Below are 18,233 nucleotides of genomic sequence, written 5' to 3' on the forward strand. Positions count from 1 at the left end.
TGCTTTTTTAAAAACAAATCCCATTTCATTGTACTCCAGTTTTTAATTCGGCGCAGCAAAATGACGCTCTACACCAGCCTAATGTTGCCACATATCTGACATACCTAGTACTTAGTACCTATAGGTATAACGAGTTTCGTGAAAATTGTGTGCTGTTTTTTTTGCAAAAGCTCTCAAGTGTGATTGTACGAGTGTTCTTGTTTGATAGGAAATAACTTGTGCTGATATTTATTGCATTTTTACACTACCCACAGCTTTTCAACTATATCTGTCATCATAAATAATATTATGTGAAATCACTAAAGGTTATCACTCCAATCAAGTAAAGTTGCGACTAAAAACTAGCTGGTAGGTAGAATATTTTGTGAAAGTTAGCGACCTAAGCGACACCCACATAATTGCCACATTAAGATTTGCGTGGGCATGGACACTTTATATGAAACTGAAACAATACTGAATGAAAGTTGTACCATCCTACTTGCCATAAAACTTTACAGTTAAAACTAAATAGATGTACTTAGTTTGAAAATTAAGCAATTAACCACTAACGTGCGCGATACGCGCGTGCACGATTTGTTACAATGGATCTTGCATGAAGCAACGTCAGATGCTAAGAGTGCGAATGCCAATAGCGCAAGACTGCTGGAGCGCGGCCCAACGCGCATTTTACGTATTGAACGTTTTCATACAGTTCCTTGTAGTTTTAAGTTATGATCATATATTATAACTCTAGAAACGATTTATTTGCTTTACCTTTTATATTATTTCTTACGTTTTATTGTGTCACATATTATACTATCCATGTATAAAATGAAATATAATATGCTTAAATTCGACCCTAATCGGGAAGGCAAAACGGCAACAATACATACAGGCGTGGTATCAAATTATCGAGCATGCAAACACATTAAAGGGCGTCGGGTGAACGGCGCGTAATCATTATCTAAACCTCGCTCTGGAGGGAATAAAACGTAAGCTCTGTGCTTCGAGTATTTGAGATAGCACAGACAAAAGCTAAAATTAAAATTAGAAGTACAAAATTCAAATTCAAAATATTTTTATTCAATAAGACTTTTACAAGTTCTTTTGAATCGTCAAAACCATCTATCTACCACTGGTTCGGAATGTCTAGTATATAGTTATTTGCGTTTTCATTCTTTGGTTGGGATAGCAAAGCGAAATTAAATAGCAGTAAGATTCTGTCGCATCGATCGCATGGAAGAAATGCTGATGACATCAGCAAAGGTCAACGCTGATGTGCATAACTCACGCATTTTTAGTGCACCCCATGCCTCTATCGCCATTCACTCGCATTTTCAGTACTAAAAATTTACTTGAGTTTTACTTTTTAATTTTACTTGCAGCAGGAGGGGCAACCTCCTTCTGATCTTGCGGCTGTGTACGAATTCATTTAGACCACTGTCCAATTAATTAAATATTTACTCATTTCAAATCTGATAATAATGAAGTGTTGAATATTCAAAGAAGAGTATTATTTTCACATTGGTAATTTATAAATGACCAGAGAATACGAAAATAAATGAGGCGTTCAACGGGCTTTGTTTCAGGAGCCTCGGACGGCAACTGCTCGACGGAACATGTCGCTTATCTGACGCCACACCTTTTGTATTGTCGTTGACCCAAATCGAATGGTACTCGACCGCGACAAACTTTACCTCGCCTTTAGACAATTCATTTAGGTATATGATGTGAACATCCTGTAATTTGAAATGATGAAATCCTTTTTTGAAGTGGTAATAGTACTTTAGAAATACAAAGCAGCCTCTAATAAAAATTGATTCTAATTACTGGGTAAGTAGGTACGGCATAAGTTCAAAGTTAACTGATTTAACAAACTAAGTATGTTTATATAAATCTATTATTTTGTAATGGATGGGCCGTGTCCTCATTTTTATGGCAGCCAAGATTTTAACTTGAACCTGAAGTGTGAGTTTTTGTCCACGCAGTGGAGTGGCCTTTTTATAACAATTTAAATTCAGTTTTTAAAGGGAAAACAAAACAAATTAAAAGGATCAGGCGCGCCGTTGCCGTAATAAGTTTGTATTTTGATCTTTGATAAAAAAAGACGCTGCGCCTCCAATCCATTTCACGTTGCAGGCGTGTGTTAGGTCTTAGGCTGAAATCTATAAAGCGCACTTTGACTTTGCTCTGACTTAAGATTGAGTTAAAACGAGACAGATTTATGTGAGAGATATAGCTCTGTCTCGTTTTAACTCTGTCTTAAGTCTAAGCAAAGGCAGAGCACGCTCTATAGATCTCACCCTTAGGCTTCATTAGATGATAAGTTCTACATCAATGCCGTAATCATAAGCGATGAGATGATGAATGAATGATGATAAAAAGTAATAGCTGAGTACTTTACTATTTCATTTCACGAGCGTATTGCGTATTTTTTTAATAAGAAGTTAGTGCATGAAAACGATTTTTCTGTACGCAAATGCAATATTGCGGCACATAATACACGGTAAAGCAGTTACTTGTGCAAGGCCGATCGCCAGCGCGATAGATCGCGGGGTCAGGAATAGAAGGCGAGGGCCGTACCTGGCGCCACCCCGCGCTCAATGTCAACGTTGAGTTGGGCGGGCGGAAGGAATCGGTCAGGCTCATAGAGATTTACTTAAAGGCAGAGCGGCAATTGCAAATCTTTTTCGTAACGTTTTGATCCCATTTTTTGGCCGTCAGGGCTGCCAACCCGCGAGTCAAACACATTGCAATTTTTTACCAGACCGGGGGGGGTTTAATATTGTTTATCTATTATTTATACGAGTAGTAGAAGTAGCCGTAAGTTAGTGGCAATAAGTTTAACGGGTATTTCTGTACTCTATAAGGGAGGGTTGAGTTTGGTATGAAACAAAATATCTCAATGTGTAGATTCTGATAACATATAATTTGTATGAATAAATCATACAAATATAAGCCATTCGTTCGGTGTGGTATAATTAAGAATAGACGAGTTTTTGATATCCTGTTCAATACTACTTATAATACATGTGAAGTCAGGACTTAAACTATTCTTTGTGATACTACTACTCTTCAGGCTTTGTGTTACTTTAAGAAGTTACTCGCGATTTGTTTACGTTTAACCTCAGCTACGAAAGACTAGTTAGGTATATCATAAAAGGCGATTGCTATAATTTCCCGTTTGTCATCTGTATTTATTATATTGAAATGAGGAACAAAGACTTAAGTTCTTTGACGTCAATGTTATCTTATTCCGTTTGCAATTACTTCTTCGCTGACGGCTCCCGCTCTTTGAGCTATATTTATATTTTTTCGACTCAAAGTATTTTCAATTTGATTTGTTTCTAATTCAATCACACCTACCCAAGGTTCGTTGTAGATTAAAACGGCGATATTATGACCCCACTGATTACAAGCCCACAAGTAACAAACACCCCTTTTCATAGTACAACTTCCAAGGATGTATATACATATACTACCTACATAATGATAGATAAGTCACGTTAGTCAGAAATCAGACCTTTATCCAGTCGAAACTACTTTTATCAACAGAAAAAAAAACAGTCAAAAGTAATTTTGACTGTTCTGCGCTTTACGAAAATTCTCTACGGTTAGGACAATCAAGACTGCGTTGAGTCAGAGTGTGGACTTTGACTACGCCTTAATGTTTTTAGGATTTTTTAATCCCATAACTAGTTGGCCCTTGACTGCAAACTCACTTGGTTATGATGCAGTCTAAGATGGACGCGAGCTAACTTAGAAGGGTTAAATTTTTTCCTCAACGGATGAATTCAAATGTTAATACTGCAAAACTCATCCAGTATACTTTTGGACATCATTTTTGAACTCGTTTATCTATGCTATAATTCAGTTGTTAGGGCGTATAAATCGAAAGATAAATATGTACATTTTATTACTTTTTGCTCGAACCTTTTTGCCCTCTTTGTTTACATAGCAGTTCGCAAAGCCTCTCCGTGCCAACAGTCGCTTTGTCAACCGTCGGGTGACATTAGCTCGACCCGCTGTCAGATAATTTGGAAACCAAATAAAATAATTCCCAACTCTATTTATTTCCTGAAATGTCGACACAAATCTCGAAGCTGCCCGACTTAAATAAATTATCATTACTGTAATTGTTTATTTGGATCAAACTTAGTTACGAAAACAAGTAATAGTTAAAAAAAAAAACATGAGTGTTTTACCATTTTGAATTTTTGAAAAAATTCAAAATGGTAAAGCAATCTAGTGTCACTCAGGATGATAATAATTAATGATTATTGAAAACCGATACTTACATCCAAATCTGTCCAGGCATTTAGAAGTTATGGCGGAACAAAGAAACTCACATAGATACATGAACCCCGAAAACATTACGCTCCTTTTTTGGGGCTGTCGCGTCGTCATGTAAAAAAAAATAACCTACAAAATATTCAGCACTACTGATTCAATACCCATTGAAAAAATATACAAGTCAATGTTCAATACCCCACTATTATTCAGGATTAGGTTTTGGTCAGACGTGCTATATTTGCGATGAATAGAAAAGCTATCAATATTAATCAAAATATGTATCTTCATTGGAATACTTATTAAGTTTTTTACACTTTTCTCTAGTCAATAATGAATTAATTTTATATTGCGGCAAGGGGATGATGAATATTTTTGTTAACATGATACCATTAACATTAGCTTAGAATGCTTTTATAAAAAATACATATTATCTGAAATATCGGCACTGGGGAATTGGGATGAGTTAAACGTGGCCTAGTTCAAAGGCGCTTCACTAATTGAAACTTGCATCCCTAAGAGGGATGCAAGTTTCAATTCTACCGGTTCCGTAATTTTGAATATAGCTATTGTATTTAAATTATTTCGAAATTTCTTTTAAATTCAGGTGAAACACTATCATAAAAGTTATTAATTTTTGTCACATTCATAATTTTTAAACTACTAAACCTACGAGGGTTCCGGACGTGCCCTGGTTTAAGCTTGAAAAAGGAGCACGAGAAAAGATAAAATCATTACGTACATCTTTTAATCTCCACTGCATAAAAGTTTATACCCGAATAATTAGCCTTGTGCCTTATACTAACATCAACTTGAAGTTTGAGCACGTCGAATAAAACTATCGAACATCGAATATACGCATCAGCACATCGGCTTGAGTTCATAATTATCGGACTTGCGCAGGTTCGCCGTGCCCGGAGCATTTGCCAGCCCATTAAGCAAATAACAAATTCGTTGGATAAACTTGAGGGTAGTAAACTTTATTAATGGCTCGATTACTAGCTCGACCCGTGGTGCAAAGAAGTGCTATCAATCAGTCAGGTGTGCGACGAGCAATGGGAACGGTATCTACTCTCTCAGTAACGCTAATAACAAAATTCCGACGCCCCTGTTTGTTCTCCAGGAAGGGGTGAAGATGAATATCCGCAAACGGTGCCTTTGGTTTGTTGTTCTCATTCTACAACTATTAAAATGTTATTTAGATTTGCTCACAGATCATTTAAGGCGTTAAATTATGGTGTAGAACAAAAGATATTCTAAACCTACAGACAGGCAAAGCATATAAAGCATTCGTACTTTAAAAAGTGTGACACGTTTACGTTTAGCGGCATAGGTAGGTAGTTCATAGACTACATAGTGATGCGTGGTGTTTATGCATCTTTGGATAAAACGACACCTAGGAGCATGTTTAAAAACCTGGCGGACCGATATCAGTCCTATGTAAATTGTTAATGAAGCGTCACTATTGCCACGTGAATTGATGACCCAAAAAGTTCAAGACAAACAAGCAGGCCCGAAGAGAATAATTAAGTACGGAGAGCGTTCAGAAAAAGCTCCTGCTATGCATACAATTTTACAGATTCATTTTACAGTAGGGCCATAGCAGACACAATGCTTTTAGCATCAGCGATCGGCGATTTAGTTGCTTTTCGGAAGCTCGATGATGCTGCCATTGAAAGCTCCACTCCGGCCACATAACATGATATATCTTACTCATTACTACGCGATTGATTTGCTCACGACGCGTGGATTTTGGTTTTTTGAAAATCCTGTGGAAATTGTTTGATTTTCCGGGGAAGAAGTAGGAAGTTCATCTTCAGGATGAAAGCTAACTTTGTATTTATCAAAACATGGCTGTGAAGCATAGCTGTGAGCAGACAGACAGATAGAAACACTTTATATACATGTAAGTATGTGTTAAATGATGCCCAAGACTTAGTCCGCGCGTCAGTCAAAAAATCGCCGATCGCTAATGCTAAAATCCTCGTGGCCCTTACACAAGACGAATATTTGTCTATATTTAAATGAAGCGCTAGGCGGTTTGCTTATAGAGCAATTTAGCTCGGCTTACTAAATCTTTTGGCCCACTGAGAGTTGAGACGAGGAAAGGTGGCCGGATAGTCGAAACTGCGGAGGCAGCAGAGCGTTGCACGCCACTGTCCGAATAGCTCAATTACAGTTAATTCGCAACGCACACACATTCAGAGCGAGATGCATACATGTGCGGCGTCCACATTAAGAGGATCATTGTCAACGATCCCCCGTCGATTTCCTACGTATGATATTATTGTTCTCATCTCTATCTGCCCTGGTTCGTGCATTCTCGGTTCCTAGATCGGTACATTTGTGATATCCAATTCAAATTGCTGTGGATTGGCTGAATTTACCATGTTCTTGCTGCGACAGTGAGTTTGAGCCACTAGCGGAACAATGTTAGCCGGTCAGAAATGATTGCAATTAGTCAACCTGTATGACGTCCGTGTTCTGTTTTCGATTACATAAAAGAAAATATTGTTGTTGCAATCATCAATTTTAGCAAATAGTGAAAGAGAGTCGGCCAATCAGAGGTCACAACTACCGTCACACTTTCTGTCACACTATGGCAGTAGGCATACCGAGTAATGAAAACAATTTTTCATTCTGTCTAAGTCTAGTCTAGGGTTGCCACCTGCCTCTTTTTGATTTACAGGCTACCACCATCAAAAATACGGGGTTTAGATTTGAAGAAATTTGAAAATTTGAAGTATTTGAAGAAATAGGCGGTGGTTCTCTCTGAAATGCATGGAAAGCCTATTTAGATATTTCAGTTTATTTGTAAGTTTTGTATTTTTTCTCTGTATGTTGCCGTGTCTTGATTGGTGAACTGTGTTTGCAATGTGGTTTTAAATAAAAGATTTATTTATTTAAATAGCTTTTAAAAACTCTTAGTTTTGTAAAGCAAAATGTTATACATTTCATGCATACAATCTTTTCATTTTAACTTAAAATTACATTTAATTTGTAATTCCACCTTCACAGTATCAATACTATGGCCGTAGCCAGGAATCGATTTCGGGAGAGGTTTTATCAGGGCCGGAACTGAATCATGTCATGAGGAAAAAAACATTCGCTCAACTTTATGGGCTAATTACCTGGTTAGTGGAATTTCGCCTTTCAATTTGACAGTGAGATAAAATACAACAATAAAAAAGCGCGAGCGCAGTGAGCGTAAGTGTTTTTGGTTCAATACAGAAAGAATTAAAGTGAAAGGGAAACGAGTTTAGCCATGGCAAGATTTTATTTTTAAAGCTCCCTATCCATACTAATATTACGAATACGACAGTATATCTATTTGCCTATCTATTTGTTACCCTTTCACGGCCCATCTTCTTTACCAAAATTTTGGTACTTACTATTCAGAGGTAACTTGCATCCCAGACATAAGCTTTTTAGTCCGGAAAATCCCCCACGGAATTTTTAAAACTCTAAATTCATGCAAACGAAATTGCGGGGCATACACCAAGTAATACAAATTCAAAGCGCGAGTGAAGTGAGCGCGAAATGTTTGATATATTTCCAAAAAAAAATTGGTAAGCAAATGCAAGAAATAGTGTAAGTATTATTTTAGGCTTAGGTTTTTGACGGCTTCCCAGGCGCAGTCGCCATTTCTAAATTTCTGGTCTGGTGGGAGGCTTCGGTCATGGCTAGTTATATGGTTAGTATGGCCCTAACGGCCAAAAAATTAAACTGCATCATCACTTACCACTAGAAAAGATTAAAGTGACGGGCTAACTTGTATAAAAAAAGGCTAACATCCTCAAACCAAGTCCCGCCGCCTTGGCTACGACCATGATCAATATCGAGTGGGTTTCGGCTACGCATTGCCGCAAAAGGAAAATATTCTTTCTACTGGACATAACGTCAGTGTTCGGTTTCGCCAGCCAAGTGCGAGTCAGACTCACGCACCGAGGGTTCCGATTCGGGTATTTTTTTCGACATTTTACACGAGAAATCAAACACTGTTATGCATTAAAAAAATTATGCATAAAAATAAATAAAAATCTGTTTTAGAATGAACAGGTAAAGCCCTTTCATATGATAACCCACTTGATATATGTAGTTATCTTACTTTGAAAATTGAAAATACTAATATTTGTTCATGAACACATGACAGACGGATAGAAGGACAGATGGACAGACGGACAGACGGAAAGACAGACAGACTGATAGACAACGAAGTGATCCTATAAGAGTTCTTTTTGCTTTTGAGTTACGGAACCCTAAAAATATTTGGTTTTATTTGCCCCGTATTTTATTTTCATAATTACCGGTTTCTCTATCCTGAAATACGGGGTAACCAGTAAAATACGGGGCCTCTGGCAACCCTATTCGGAAAACAATATCACATTCAAGTTAATGTCAAATATTTTGTTTTCAATTACAGAAAGCTGCATCGATCATTATTACAATATTTTCTTTGTTGTGATTGGCTGAATTTTTGAGTTTCAGCCAATAAATAGACTGTTTGCCAATTAAACGTCATAACAATATAAATGCCAGAAATTTTAACCAAATAAAACAAACTTAATGAGAACTTAGTGAGAATGCAAACGGCACACAATTTATAATACATATTATATTAGTCGTATATCATAGATATTATAGTAGTCATTCACTTTGGTGTAGTCAGATTGTCATCAGTAAAATTGATATTGGTTGATGTATCGTAAATTATTGTTTCGGTGACAAATATTTTTATTTTCTATTTATCTTTGAACAGAATGGAATAGAATGAAATGGAATGGAATACAATGATAAATTTTTATTCCTGTAAACTTTTAGGTAAACTTCAAAGTGTTTTTGAATGGTCAGAAAAATTTACCACCGGTTCGGAATGCCGTTCCTAAGTTTTCTAGGATTTCGTACCTTAAAACGAAAAACGGAACTCTTATAGGATCACTTTGTTGTCTATCTGTCTGTCTGTCGTGGGTGTCAAGAAAACCTCTAGGGTACTTCCCGTTGACTCAAAACTATGAAATTTGGCAGGTAAGCTAACTGCGTAATTTTGGGTAGTTTTTTGCGACATTGTTCAATAAAAAATTTGGATTCCAACTCCTCAATCCTGATGTTGCAGGAGACCTGACTACTAAAGCTAATGTCGATTATTAATTGATATTGAAGGTATCTATACCAAGTAAATACTTTGTCGTTGACCTCAACCCTGATGCTGTAAGAAATTGCATTCCTAAATCCTGGTGATCCCTCGGGATTTGAAAAGGATCATCCGTTTAAATGTTCTTACGTGATACAGAAAAAAGTTGCATCCCGGGGACGGGCTATTACGGAGAGGCAACTTTTGTTCTGGGAAATGAAAGGATCGGGATTTTTAATAACCTAAATCCACGCGAGCGAAGCTGCGGGCATTAGCTAGTTGTAAATATATTTAGAAGCTACTATAAGATAATAGATAAGGTACTTATTTCCTTATATTTTTATTGTATGGCAGCGCGCGGTTTTAAATTATAAATTGCACGTCCTGTCCTTTTCTGTAATACATTTTTTTCTCAATATCTACCGCTTTATCTCATAGGAAGAGTCCGTAAGACATAATAGTTTACCATCAAGTGTTGATATATGGGTGTTCCATAGAAGCTTTGCATCTAACGTTATACCGAGAAACACGGGGTTCTCCTTTATTTTCAACATATGATTATTTATCAATGAATTTATGTCATTTAAGGTCCTGGTATTGGGCAGTGTGAATTCAACACACTTAGATTTCTTTGCATTTGGAAGTAAATTGTTAGCAATAAATCAGAGAGTGACCTGTGATATGGCATTACATATAGAATACATTGCCAGCAAACATGAGACATATTTTTATCTACAGGCATACGTCTGAGTAGGTAACGCATACGTCTAACGCAAGTTGAAATGTACCAGTGTATTTAGTTAGACCTATCGACAAGTTTGGAGTTGGGTGCAGTCTAAATGTGGCCCGTGTGTTTAGACTGTCAGTTTCTGTCAGTTTCACGTGTCGTCCCCCGCACTTCACCACCCCGCTTGCACAAATCGAGACAGCACGAAATTTTCAAGATTTCTGGGTGTAATTTCTGCTTTTCGTAGTTCCAACATAATTATAACAATATAAAATATATAATGATAATTTTTTTACTGCATAATATTCATTAAATTTTCTAGGTCTGTGGTTTTTCCAAATTTCATTAAATTGCTTCGTTGTCTAGAAAAACGAGTACAAAGTTAGGCCTTTTTTTAAAGAAAAATACAAATCTTTGAGCCCCTGTAATTTTAAAACTACATATTTTTAGAAAAATCTAAAACACCACAGACACAGATATTAGTTTCTAGACTATGTCTGCAAAATTTCATGGACTTTGGTTGCTTAATATTCAAATGAAATGGGAACTACGATTGTATGGAGTAAGTGACGGAGAGTGCCCTGTTAATGTATGTAAATGCATGCGACCGGCCGCGGCCGCCCGCCGACGCTCACAATATTGCGACATTAAACTAGGGTTGCCTTTGCCAAATTTTGAATAACAGAACACAAAGGACACGAAATTCAGGACATTTAAGCTGAAAAACAGAACCACAATTAGATCTTCATTGGCTGTAATAGAGGACGATTAAATACTTTTATAAGCACAATACAACTTTCCGATTTCACATTTTCACATTTGAGCCCGTGTAACTTTAAAGGTACACATTTTAACAGAAATCTGGAAGACACAGATATTAGATTCCAGAACGTGTCTACAAAATATTGCGTTTGATTGGTTTTTACCAAAATTAGAACTTAACTACGTTTGTATGAAGAGCGCTGGGGAGTGTGCCAGGGTTACCTTCTGTTAAGAGGGAAAACATGGCACTGATGACAAGTCAGTGTCTGGATTAAAATTAGTGCAGAAGGAAAGAGCTTTAAAAATAGAACACATACGTCGAGATGTCCAGGTGAAACGATGCCCAGAATGGCAGCCCTATATTAAACGGAATATGGTTGACGAGACGGGCATTTCGGACAAAAGTCGACATTTGCTAGCGTTATGCAGCTACTCGTGTGCACTTAACGTTTCGAATAACCATTAGCAGCGATTGTTCGAACGGCGAAAGCTCTTAAACTGTATTATAATGATTATCGTAAACCAAGTAGCGTACTTATATATTTTTCTTTAACCTATTCTAAGTTATATAACTAGCTTCTTACTTAATATCCAGATTCCAGACCTATTCCGGTTTGATATTCTACCATCTGAAATCCGTATTAATAAGGGCGATTATTAATCTCCGTTATTCTCGCGCAATAGCAATCATGGTCCTTTGTTCAAACAAAGCTTTCAATGTTATTGTTGTTATTGTCATCAGTAAAATTAAAGCTTGATGCAATTCTGGACATGCAATTAGTTATTAGGGCAAAATCGTCATCATCAAATCATGTTGGAAGAAACTGTATAGTCTCTCTACCACCATGAGTTCCAGGATTTAAAGAGGGCTCAAATGGAAAGCACAATGCTTAGTCTTTGTAATTCTTGGCCCTTTCTTCGATTCCTGAGAATACACACACATACGTATATAGTTAACAAGATATTACGAAAATAGTGTTACGAAATTAGTTTCATGACACTAATTTCATTATATCAATTGAACGCGGAAACGTCTAATTTCGTAACGCATCCGTTACGAAATTAGACGTTTACACATGCAATTGATAGTGAAATTTTGTGATTGATTTCGTACCACTAATTTTGTGGTGTAAATTCCACTTTAGGGAGCACATAGGTGCGTAGGTAAGTTCAAACAAGTCACAGGTAATAAAACAATAAAGAACACGATTTCCTAGCAGTCCTATTTACCTACTTAGTATGTACATATGTTTAAGTATGTTTTTGGGCAGTCGTGTAACAAGCGGGAGTATGTATAAATGTTGCTCAAAAGTTGTTGTTCCGCTATTTTATCAGGGATCTAACTCATACGTATTTATTTATATGGCCAACGATTGTTACGTAAAAAATATTGTCAACGAAAACGTGCGCACAACAGAACAATCGTATTAAAGCAAACCCCGCATGCATAAAATATCCGGAAAAATAGTTTATTTTACTTTTATCTGACAGGCTACCAGTTTACATCTATCTACCTACCTATCCACAAATATATTATGAAACTCTAGATAGGCAAAGCTCACACAATTATTGTAAGTATTTTAAAAAGTGAAGACAATTTCGTATGCTTGTTTAGTGACACACTTGACGCCTATTATTATATTCGTGCAAAGGAGGTTGGTGAATTAGGACCCAGCATTTTTAGAAACCATTCAGATTCAGAAATCATTTAATTTTAATAATATTTTTGTATGTAAGCCTGATACTTTTAGAAGATGGGGATCAAAAATATAATTATTCACAGGCACACATTATAAATAACCGTTACATGGCAATACAAGTGGCTTACAAGGGCTTTTTTCTCCCAACTTTATTTGATAGATTTTGATGAAGTTTTTTTTTAGACTGGTTTACTAGGACAAGCGTGAGAACTTTGATTCGTGAACGTGGGCTTGAGGCTCACGGTTCTGTTAGTTTGGGTCTGAAACTCTATGGGATTCGCCAATCTCCTTTACGCACCTTTTGACACCTACGAGCCTGCTTCAAAAAATCGGTTTCCATTACTAGGGTTGCCTACTTACGCAGAACGTACGTGTACGTTCACATCTGAACAGAACGGACTTGCTGTCCTAAGTAAGGTGATTAGGTGAAGCCGAAAAGGTGCAGGTATAGAACCTATTGTCAAAGTAAGGGGTTAGGTTAGGGCACGCGTCCAATTACAGTTCTGATTCAGCGTCAAACGTTACTTCTATGACCATTTGGATTTTGGAATGAAAAATGAAGTAGGATTAAAATTTCCTGAACAATTTAAATAGTTCTAGCCACAGTAGAAGAAATAATAAAAACAATTTTTTTCTAAATTAAGTAGGCACTAAGTAAGTACCTACTTAAGTACTTAAATATAAAGTAAATATATCAATGAAGTAAAATAACGCCTATTACGTATATTTTCAAGAGTAGCTAGGCTATCAAGAAGATGAAGAATATTTTAAAAACGGCGGCAAAATTCACCGACGATTCTCGCTAACAATTCACTGGCGCCCCCTATGGGAGTCACAAACAACGACATTGTTTTATCAAGCGGGCATTGTCATGGTGATTAATGTCATGTCAACATTTCCATATATTTACAAAATATTGTTACTAAATCCAAATCCACCACAAAAACATGGACTAACTTTATAAATCACAGTAACATTTTAGTCAAGTAACATGAATATTCTCATTATTTTGTATAAAATCTGTCAGACGCCACTGTCTACTCTGTGCGTCCAAATATTCATGTTTTCCGTCAGAAATAGTACAAAATTGCTTAAAATGCACTAGTACAAGGACCGCAACGCAATTTTAATCGATAATTGTACCAACATCGTCCTAAAAAGTGTTTGGAACACCGAAAACAGGATAATATTTGGTCACACAGAGGTTATGTTCGCGACAAACAAAAATATCAAGGCGTTTACCTTATTTCATCTGCTGTCTGTCTGCTAGCACCACTATTATACGGCACAATATCATTCACTTTAACGAAATAGATGAATTTTAGTTACAAAATTGGTTTACATCACAGAATTAACAAAATAAAACGTAAAACATTAAAAGCGGGCAAGAAGCGCGATACGAAACAGCAAGCTAAGCAGCAGCTGACTTGAGCGCATGCTCGGTGTGACGTTGTACGGACGTCCAATATTTGTTTATGTTTGTAGTGTTTACTTGACAAGGTCAATATTGAAAATATCTCGTACTATTAGGTACGGGAAAAACTAAAAGATAACCTAATTATTATGTTAAAATTTAAATTTTGTCAGGGTCAGATGACCAAACAAATTACTAGTTGAAAATATTACATAAATACCAAATCTAATTAAGCAAAGTGCATACGTTGTTATGTATTAATCTTTGCAAATAAAATGTGTCGTTGTAAAAATTTTCACGTAATAGTACGTATTTCAAAAAGTTCATTATATTTTATTTTTTTTAATATTTCGACGTCCTTACAAACTTATATGCGTGGATGCGCAACGTGGAGGAGTAGTGTGGGCGCGCACCGGATACGCTGGTGGCGTTCTCTAGCGGACATTTTGTGAATTATCGATTCTCCGTGGCGCCGCGCCGCGTGCCGCCGCCGCCCGCTATTGGGCCTGCTTCGTAATTGGTTTATGTAGCTCGTTCGTAACATGAATTCAAATTTAGCGCGCGCTGGGGCTCTCGAATATAAACAGAGCCGAGTATTTGTACAGGGAAAATTACCCGTTCCAGATAATAAAATCTAGTAAAATACTATTGAAACTTTGTTTCACTCTCGGTGCGATGTTCCGCCCAAACAATACACTTATTTCCTCTGGAGATCATTGTTTTGAAATACTTACTTATTATTAAGGGATATTATATTAGTAATAATAAATTAAATTTCTATTCTTATCTAAATAAAGACTTTACAGTTGTCTTTATCAAATACGATAAAAACATAGGTAACGACCCCACTAAGAGATCAGATAGCAAACGCCAACTATGAAAACTTGAGCGCCATATACCTATAACCACAAATTCACGGTTTTCGGATTTACGGATTCGAATACCTGCCTTTCATGATTTTAGCTCAACAGGAACCCTATTGGGTTTCTTGATAGACACGACAGACGGACAAACGGACAGACAGATAGAAAGACAGACAGACAGACAACGAAGTGAACCTATAAGGGTTCCTTTTTTCTTGATTAAATATTGTAGGTATCAGATTTATATTTGAATACTAGAAAAAAATAATAGTGTATAGGATGTAGGTATACTTTCATGGGGGTAGGTTGATTTGTTTGGAGCGTCGTCTCGCTGCGGCACTAAATTGGCGAAGAGGGGAAACTGATATTTATGCACGTTAATAAGAAGCTGCAGACAAAGCCTACCTTACTTTACCTACTATATAGAGCGAAAGCATAGTTGTACCTTCTGTACCTATCCACCACGTACCACGTACCTATTATAGTCATAAGAAAGAAACTGGAGAGTTTTCAATTTGTCGTTGGTGAAAAAATTAAGTTAATTGTGAGATTGTGTATAATTTTATGAAAGAGATCTGAGAGAAAAGAGATAATATGTATTACGCACCTATATTGCAAAGAAAAAATTGCGCACAGCACTTAAATTTTTCTATGTCCGAATTTCCTATTCTGTACTTAGATGTTTTTAAAACAAAGCTTTTGAAGTTTTTTCATAGACTGAAATCTATTTTTCATGTTTCATACCTAATATTCCGACATTAGTAGGTATATTCATTTACAAATTAGTGATAAAGACTGGCTGAGTAGAATAAGCCTAATCAAATAAAGCTCTTAGGCTCTACCTATCCCAATAAAAGCTTTGCAGATAACTCGATAACCTTAAATTTTATATGGCTTTCTTACTCAAAATGTCTACGAACATAATCCTAAAGAAATACTTAGGCGGTCCAAGTCCCGACGCTGTTTATTTATGGCCTATTCTTCATCAACTTTTATCAAAGAAGTTCAAGAAAAAAATAGGTAGGATACGCTGAGATTTACATTTTTGGGCTGCAAGCCCATTGAACCTATCGCTTATTTTCAGCACATGAGCATCTGACTTTTACACGACTCGACTGCCCAAAAAAAGGAGTGTAATTTTCAGGATTCATGTACTTATGCAGGTATGCATGTGAATTTTTCTATTCCGTCATAACTTCTAAATGCATGAATAGATTTGGATCATTATATGGGGTATCGTAAGAATCCTTTATTAAGTAAATATAGTGTGTTGTAGCTGGCTTCCTCACACTGGTGGTCGGATCGGAAGAAGCTAAGCTATCGGATGGAAATGAAAACAATTGAGTATTTAATAGCTGCAATGGAGAAACTTAAGTTTCTTTTTAAGACGCTACTAAGTATAGCTGCTAGATGGGGCTAGGCTATAGTAGGCATTGAGCGCTCGGCCAGTATTGATTTCCTCGCACTACGCTAAGTTCTCTGACGGACGGATTAAGATGAAGTTTTTAAAAAGCAGGTATATCAATTATTATCATCTCATCCTCATCGAAGCTCCTTCAGATCCAAGAGGTCTTGGTTAAGCAAACGTCTTCTCCAACGAAAGCAATCAAAAGCAGCTTCTGTTTCATACTCCGAACTCTAAAAACGCTTATATTATATCCCTTTCTATTTCATTGATCAACGAAACTTCCTCGGCTTGTCTGAGCTGCTGCCAAACCACCGACCACTTATAGGTCCTTTCTGTTGGCTGGTCGAAACGTGCTTCGTGGCTCTTGTGGCGCCCATGCGTTGCACATGTCCTCCATTGCATTCTCGACAGTTTAATACTTATTTTAATCATAAATTAATTTTGCAGACTGCAATTATGGAGTTCCCAAAAGCTCCTATGCCTTTACCTATGCTCCAATATTGATAAAAATATAATAGGTATGTTTGTTGATCCAACTTGATAAGTAATAAAATCTTACCTCTTCACGCGGCAAGTCACAGGGCTAAAGTTCGTTTACCAACAAAATCATAGAATAAAATACTGACTTGAATATCTAAAGGTAGGTAAAATAATCTCCCATTGCTCTAACTCTTTTCCAGAACGTCTGCTATCTTTTGTGTACACTTCCACCCAAAACCTAAAAAGAGGTACCTCTACCTATATTATGGCATGCGGCATGAGGAGGTAAATTAAATGAGAAACATCAAACTAACAGACACTTTCAGACGTATTTAATCCATACGTCTTATATTATAAATGCGAAAGTGTGTCTGTATGTCTGTCGGTCTGTCTGTCCGTCTGTCTTGTTATCTGTCTGCTAGCTTTTCACGGTCCAACTGTTTAACCAATTTTTTTACGGAGTTAGCTAACATCCCAGGGAAGGACATAGGCTACTTTTACCTTAAAAATCCAAGACTTCCCACGGAATTTTTAAATACCTAAATCCACGCGAATAAAGTCACGGGCATCGTCTAGTAAATAATAAGCATAGTTAAAATAATTTAATTTTATGAACGCTAAAAACCTATGAAAAGTTGTTTCGTATGAGTCGCATCCCAAGCACACGGTGCTACTGTAAAACTTTTGCACCTTGCATAATGCATAACAATTTTGAATAATTCTTAAAGGAAACTTTAAGGGAAAACTAACAAGCAACAACATACATAATATCTACCTATTTATATAAGCCTTGAGCGAAACCTCATACTAAATGAGAGATTTCAGAAGTTTTGTGGTCGTGCCTAAATCAAAATTGGTTTTTTATACGATCCTAGGCTCTTCTACCAAATTACTTTACTTAACGTTTTAATACAGTAAGCACCTACTTACTTAAAAACAGCTATTGGCGGGAAAATGCTATTATTGATAGTATACTTGGCACCGTTCCACGCGAGTAAGACTTACTAGTTTTTGCCGGCGACTTCGTTTCTAATGGGGAAAAAATTATTAAAATTGGTTTAATAGTTTCAGATTTTATCAATTACAACACAAACAATAAACATATCTTTCCTCTTTATCATATTATTCGTATAGAGAAGTAAGTCTAAAAATATATTAATTATTATAGATACAGTAATTGGATGAGGTTAGCTATAAATTTTAATATGTACGTATAGTATGCGACAGATTAAGATGGCAATCGGGGTACGAGGCAGGGGGACGTGCCCCACACACTCAAGTCACCCGCACTCACCCGCAGCGGGTTAGCGGGTTTTAAATAATAAAACGAAACATCAGAAAAATGTACTTATGTACTAGAAACATCGGACGTTAGCAATAATTGTGTGTAAAATAATTTGTATTTTTACACCGAGGTACGAAAAAAATGGTGACAAAGGATCTCAACCTTATAAAAATTCTAAACAGTGTAAACTAACA

General features: G+C 36.6%; 1 protein-coding gene across 1 annotated transcript in view; it reads right to left on the reverse strand.

The window, feature by feature from the left end:
• Positions 1 to 14,021, reverse strand: part of LOC123867741 (protein muscleblind) — a 208,901-nt gene extending 194,880 nt beyond the window's left edge. Inside the window, exon 1 of the mRNA XM_045909978.1 lies at positions 13,832 to 14,021. The gene's annotated coding sequence lies outside the window, so the exon portion shown is untranslated. The remainder of the gene's footprint in view (positions 1 to 13,831) is intronic.
• Between the last annotated feature and the right edge of the window lie 4,212 nt (positions 14,022 to 18,233).

Source organism: Maniola jurtina, chromosome 1, assembly GCF_905333055.1.
Source record: "Maniola jurtina chromosome 1, ilManJurt1.1, whole genome shotgun sequence".
In the NCBI taxonomy this organism is placed as follows: domain Eukaryota; kingdom Metazoa; phylum Arthropoda; class Insecta; order Lepidoptera; family Nymphalidae; genus Maniola; species Maniola jurtina.